This window comes from Heliangelus exortis, chromosome Z (assembly GCF_036169615.1).
Source record: "Heliangelus exortis chromosome Z, bHelExo1.hap1, whole genome shotgun sequence".
NCBI lineage: Eukaryota > Metazoa > Chordata > Aves > Apodiformes > Trochilidae > Heliangelus > Heliangelus exortis.
The window spans coordinates 64,993,825-65,000,884 of record NC_092454.1 but is presented as its reverse complement, the minus strand read 5'-3'; the positions used below and the strand labels follow the sequence as shown (position 1 = coordinate 65,000,884).

The window sequence follows — 7,060 nt, the reverse complement described above, 5'->3', positions numbered from 1 at the left end:
GAGGATTGCCTCCTGTCTCTGGAACTGGCAGAATGCAATGAATTAAGGGGTGTTGGGCAATGGTGACAAGTTCATGTATCTTCTCCATGACCACCCCACCTTCCCAGGTGCCCTGGCAGGACAAGTGGAACTGTGCAATATCTGATATCCAACCTAAACCTCCCCTGGTCCAGCTTCAGGCCACGCCCTCTCATCCTGTACCTCATTGCCTGGGAGAAGAGCCCAACCCCAACATGACCACAATCTCCCTGCAGGGAGTTGTAGAGGGTGATGAGGTCCCTCCTGAGTCTCCATCAGGCTAAACAACTCCAGCTCCCTCACAGCCTCTCTTTATAAGACTTTCCCACGGTCCCTTCACATGTTGCTCTCCTCTGGATCAGCTCCAACACCTCAATGTCCTTGAAATGAGGGGCTGTACACAACTTGAGGTGAGGCCTCACCAGTGCTGAGTACAGGGGGAGAATTCCTGCACTGGACCTGCTGGTCACACTGTTCCTGATACAAGCCAGGAAGTTACTGGCCTTCTGAGCCACCAAGCCCATAATACAGTGGGGTGATGGTTCAGGCTCAAAAAGTTACAGAAAATGGGGTTACACCATGCTGGCAGCCAGACACCAGTGGGGTCCTCAGGGCTTGATTTAAGGGCCAGTGCCTGTTAATGTTTTTTTAAAGGATAGGAATGCAGGAGTCAGATGTTCATTGAGTGAGTTTGCCAATTTTACTAAATTAGAACACTTGGAAAAGGCTCAAAGCTGCACCAGAGGAGGTTGAGACTGGTTATCAGAAAGCAAAAAGGTGGTCAAACCAAGGAACAGGTTTCTCCTAGAGAGGTGGTCGATGCTCCAAACCTGTCGGTGTTCAAGAGACATGTGGACAATACCCTTAACAATGTACTGTAACTTTTGCTAAGCACTGAACTGGCCATGCAGTTGTTGTACATGGTTTTTGTAGGTCCCTTATTTTCTGGCAACGGCAAAATATTCTAAAAAATATTAAGCTGGGAATATTACTTAATTGTACAAAGTAATCGTTTTTTCTTTTTAGTGCAAAATAGCTCATTCATCTAAAATGAATCTTTTTATAAGATCTGTCTTATAGTGTTGCTCCTAGGGCAGCACATGCCAGCTAGGCCCACAGTGACATTTCAGAGTATCAGGATCTCAGGAAATTATTTCTGTATGCCTGTGCTTTTCTCTTGGATGCACAGCAGAGGGAAGCACAAGGCCTAGGATGTGATAAAAATGCCCTTCCCTTACCCTTGAAAAACCACTGTGAAAATAAGATATCAGCTTATTAAGGACAGACCATTTTTCCACCGTAGCATGTAGAGCCCAGAAAAAGGCATGGCAATATCGTATGTGCAAGGCAGTATATTTGTGCCATAACTATATGGAAAATTTGAATGCTGTGTTTTTTGTTTGGTTTGGTTTTTTTGTTCCTGTAGTGCTGCATCCCATATAATGGTTTAATTGTGTGTTGCATGACTGAGCTGATGCTGAGAGAGAATACCTGGCTGAGTAGTTCTGGTGTGCAGTAATGTTTTCCTTAACCACAATGCTGTTATGATTTCCCTTTGTCTTACAGCTCAGGAAACTACAAGTCCATCTGAATCCCTCTGTACAAAGCCTTGTACACATGAGAACATAGTAGATAAATACAGCTTCTGGCAGATACCACTAACATGAAGGAAGAGAAATAATCCTTGGGCAGTTTTTCACTCCTCATGCTGGAATAGAATTTTATGCTTGGAAAATTATCAAAGTGCAAAAATGATAGAAAAGTTTAAGAAAATAATCTTTTGTATCAACATGGAAGCTCCATATTCTTAGTGTGGTATATTAATCATGATATCAGTTGAAACATGCACAGTGAGTTAATCCTTATTTCAACAACAAGGTTGAAACCAGTAAGACCAATCAGTCAGAAGAAATAGAATTAACATTATGAACATAGGACAAAACAGCACTTTTCCAACAGAACAATTTTTACTCCAAAAGTATTTCCATACAAAATCCCCATTCGAAGTTAAAACATTAAGAAATACTTGCAAGCTGAAAGTATGGTGAACTGGACTTACCCAGCTTAATCAAGGAAAGTAATTCTGAACAATTCACTTTATGTTAGGCCTTATATAATTTGTTATAATCCACTTCAAGGTACCTCTATCAACATTATTAAAGGAAAAAAGTATTACATTCACAAATGGCTGAGAATGACACTTGAACAGTTTCAAATTCTTATTATGACTTTAAGTAGAAATTTTATTAAAATCAACTCTTTCTAATGATCATTTTTAGTTTCAATGAGCCAAGTTTGACTATTGAATGACTGAAATTAATGACCAGAACCCAAGCCCAAATTTCAGTTTTTTGTTTTTACATGAAATTATCCCCTACTAATGATACAAATGATCCTTCATTATCTGTGTTGGAATTAGTCTTTGTGGTTTTACTGCAGGCTTCACTGGCACACTAGCCCAAATAAGGAGTTAGGAGCATCTGTGAGTTCTGAATGCCTGGGCTGCACAGGGCACAGGGCTTCCCAGCCAAAAGGTCTGTGGGAACAGTTGGTCCAGCACAGTACATGAAGGTGCCTGGTGCAGGAGTTCATTGCCAGCAGGGGGCAAACATCATACCTTGGGATGCTCAAGGACTGGACACCAGCAGTGCAGGGAACAGGAACAGCTTCTGCCCTCTCATATAACCATCAACATTGACTTCAGAAGTTGTTTATTTCTTTGGATGAACTATGTAATGTTTATTTAGCAGCATTTATAAAGCCTTGTTTTAAACTGGTGTCCTTCCCAAGGTTATATTCACTGACAAGGAAATGTTACAGACTATGTGACTCTGAGCACTCAGCAGAAAATTAACTTCTAGTTTATATATGCAGTATGATTGGTTGCACACGCTCTTGTAGCTCCTGCCTAATGAAATGAAATTTGAGAGTGAGATTGAATGTTATTCTGAGTGGTATCTTAACAAAGCAACATCTCTCTAATAACAGACTCACTTACTTTGTGATTGAATTCATGTTTGCCATTGCTGACTGGACACCATCTTACCCTCTGAGCACGGCAGAGCCAGCAGTATTTTGACTGTCTGCACAGAAGGCACCTCCTGTGCCTACTCCAGTGTTGGGGACCACAGCTGGCACAGTCCTTGCTGGAGGAGAGCCCTGTTACCTATGGCAGGGAAAACCTGTCCTTGAGATCCTTGAGAACTTGGGTAGTGGATCTAACTGTGAAAAAGAAAACAAGCTTGGAGTAGTTGAAGGGGGACCTGTGAGACTCTAAATTATTCCATGGCCTAATCCTGGCCCCACCTGGAGTGTCACATTCAGCCACAGAGGAACGAATGGTACAGGGCACTTATAGAAAAAACAATAAAGGATTTTGTGAGTCACTTAGCTACCCTATTCTGATGGTGCTAGAAGGTGCAGGTGAAGGGTAGATTGCTCATCCTACATGAACAGTATGACAGCTATTTTTAAAACAGAAGACACCTCTTTGGTCCTCTCACAGATGACTGTTCATTGTATCCCTTGTTACATGGGATGCTCTTTTTTTTCCATCACAGTGACCTTCTTTAAGTGGTCTACATGGAGCTCCTCATTGTCCTTCTGGCCCCCCATTCCAAGCCCTGAAATTATAATAGTAATAATAATAATAGTATTTATAATAATAATAGTATTTATAATAACAATGCTAATAATAATAATAATAAAAATAAAACATTTAGGCATTTTTCCTAGAGGGAGGCAGGCTAATACCTACAGAGGATACATTCTATATCAGGGCAAGGATCATAGCATTTGATGGTTGATTTATTTTGTTTAGCAAACTCTGAAAGGCTTCAATCATGCTTTCAAGGAAAAAACTTCCAAGATGTCATTCAGTGCTTAAAAATAATTTCTAAAGCGCACAGACAAGCAAAATACTGTGTTTGCAATGTCCAGAGCCAATACATGCCTTCAGATGTATCTCTCAACATCTGCCAGTTGTTCTGCTGACACAGCATCCTGTGCCTGAAGAGAAAGCTGGTCCCAATTTGCACCATTGAGATGAGAAGCACTCAGGCTACTGGTGTACACAGTGGCAAGGCCAGAGGTATCCTCACTTTTGTTGCTTGCCTTGCACTAGCAGCTGTCAATATACTCTGTGTGCAGGGATGCCTAACAATCTGTAAGCTTTACCAAACCTCTCTTCTTTACTTCAACAGCTCGTTGACTTTCTGCAGAAGGTTTCCCAGAGATGCCATTAAATCCATCAAGGAAAATGGATACTTTATTCAGTTGGGCAATCTGGAAATTTTTTGTTAATCTCAGAGAGACAACCAGAATACTTAAAATCAAGTGCTGCTTCTGCTAGACTGTGTATCTGCCATTCATCATAACAGATGGCAGATCTGGAGCTTTTGTGGTCTCTTTGCCAGTGTGGGTGCACATCTAAGCAAGGTCCATTGAGACCAGAGATGTTACAGTGGCATGACATAAATAACAGCGGATAACTCTGGCAGATCTTCACCATGCACAAAGAAGGGAATGATATTCCTTTTTTTTCATTTCACAGTTTGCTGGGAAATGGTCTACAGACGATCTTAATATAAAAAGTCTAAAAATGCTTCCAAGTGCAATCAAAAGCACACCCTTCTCTTCATTCTTCCTCTTTTTTCCTCACTTTCCATTTTTCGGGGGGTTTTGTCCTTTTTTTTTTTTAATGTATTTTTTAAGCACTTTCAGAGAAAACAAACCTAAAAGAGTAAAGTTCCATGCAGATGTTATATTATCTTTCTTTCTTAATTCATACATTTTTCAAAGATTTCTGCCTTGGAGAAATCTCCTTTTTAGAAGGGCTGTGGCCAATAAACATGTAACTGATAACAGATTTTAGGAATGTTAATCCAGTGACAAGGAAGAAACTAGATCAAATTTCAAGTCAATATGATTCAACTGACCTCACCAGCATTTACTGCTGTGATCCGAACCATGTCCAAAGATCTCATCACCAGTGAGTAAAAGTGTCTCTCTCTTACCCAAGATACCTTTGATAGCCTTTAGCTACAGCTTTTCTATATGCAATCCACACTGCTGACAGCTGGGCAGTGCATACCTTCTCCAGCATCTCCTAATACAGTTTTATCATGCATTTGTGCTTGCAGACGTTGGCTTAAAAGTGTATATATGCTATGGTTTTATAGAACCCCCTTTCAGAGAGATGTATAAAAGCTGCTGGGAAAGCCCCAGGAAACCACAGATGGAAAGCGGTGACTCCAAGACCTCTACAGTCACAATAACAAATGATAGGTAAACTCCATAAATAATTTTCTATTTCTGTCCTTCAGTTTTCCTATAATGAGCCTTCTACATTCTTGCAATTAATACACAGAAAATAACTTCCTGTACAGATGATGTTTATTGCAAATGACTTCAGTATCCTCTTGTGATTTTAGTCATTGACACACTTTTCTCCCACATTCTGCTCCTTCACAGCACATACTTGCATCTTTTATTTTGTGTAAGTTGTGCAAGTTCATGCAAGTGAATACAATGCATGCAAATACAATATATACAAGGGGTATCACCCTCCTCCGTGTCACAAGAGAGCATCTGTAGTCTACAAAATAGTGTGTCAAAAGAGTTTTGAGCTTTCCATCAAAGAGCATCAAATCTGCCAGTCCTGGGAGGCAGGAAATTCACTAGACCACTGTCCTGGTTTGGACCAGGGTAGAACTAATTTTCTGTCTTTTAGTTTTGCTTTCATCTAAGTCTGTCTCTTCTAAATAGCTGCACTTGCTGACATTAACAGCCAGTTTCTCAGTCAGTGTCTGCTTCTGGGACTGATAACACTCGATGTTTATAGTTAGAGCTGGAGAATGGTCTGCAGAACCAAGGAGACTGCTTGGTTCTGAGGAACATCTTGTGCTCCAGAACGAGAAAGAGAGTAAAGGGGTCACACCTGCAACCCTCCTTTAGGGAGGAGAGGACAAGACAGGTGACCAAAATTGACCAAACAGAGTATTCCATCCCATACGTGCAATACTCAGTATAAATTTGAGGGATCACAAGGGTTAAGCTCTTCTCACTTCCTTCTTTGGCAGACTGGGATGATTCCATCCATTTGTCCTGTCTGTGGTCCCAGTCCATGCTCTCCTGAACTCATGTGTTCCTGCCTCCAGCTCCCAACTGCTGCTGACTGTAGGAGTCCAGCCTGGACTTTTCAGGACCTGCCCTGCAGCCGTGGTGGTGACGTGGTACGGGGGGGGAGGGAGTTGGGAAAGTGGTATTCTTTTTCTGTATATTTTTATACATTTAATAATTACTTTTTTTTTATCATTACAGTTTCATTAAAGCTGTCTAGTTTAGTTTCAGTCTCTCTCCCTTATTCTCTTTCCTTTCTTTATCAGAGAGGGGAGGGGGATAAATAGAGAGCATCTGTCAGTCATTTAATTGTTGGACCAGCATTAAACGATGACAAGCACATACCTGCTTTGGGGCTGTTTCAGTCAGTTATGAGCATCCCACCAAACCCACATCTGGCTGCTGAAGTTAGAGATAGTCCCAGCCTGAAGTAGCAGTCTTCATCAAGACTTTGCCTCTAGTTCCACTATGCCAAATCTTATGTTATTTTATCAGCTTTTGACAGAGAATGACTAAACAATGATCTTCCCTTCAGGCATGGATTTTTCTTTCTCTTTTTTTTGTCCCGAGGTTAACTATGGAAACCCAAGAAAAACCTTAATTATTTCACTTATGCTGGCCTTCATCCCATAAAAAAAAGAAAAATTATTCTACTTCTCCTACATCACTTCACAACACACTATTTTTTTAACAGTTCTTCCACATTTACTGGCTTCTCCGTGTCTGCCTTTGAATTTCCACTACACATGTACAGTGTAGCAGGGCTCCAACTCATCCTTGAAATTTCCCCACATGTTGAAACTGGGTGACAGGACAGAGGCCACATGGGAGGAAGTGAGGAGTTCTGTTTCTCATAATATTAGGAGAAATGGAAATTGAGGTCTACAGTAGCCCTTGCTATCTACCTTTGTATTTTCAAGAG

The 7,060-nt window shown here is 40.9% G+C and overlaps 1 long non-coding RNA gene across 1 annotated transcript; it reads right to left on the bottom strand.

Moving 5' to 3' along the window:
• Positions 1-1,966: 1,966 nt before the first annotated feature.
• LOC139789802 (uncharacterized) lies at positions 1,967-6,859 on the bottom strand. Its single transcript, XR_011723251.1, has 2 exons — positions 6,484-6,859; positions 1,967-3,641 (listed from the first exon to the last, which is right to left on the bottom strand). It is a non-coding gene; the product is annotated as an uncharacterized lncRNA (long non-coding RNA).
• Between the last annotated feature and the right edge of the window lie 201 nt (positions 6,860-7,060).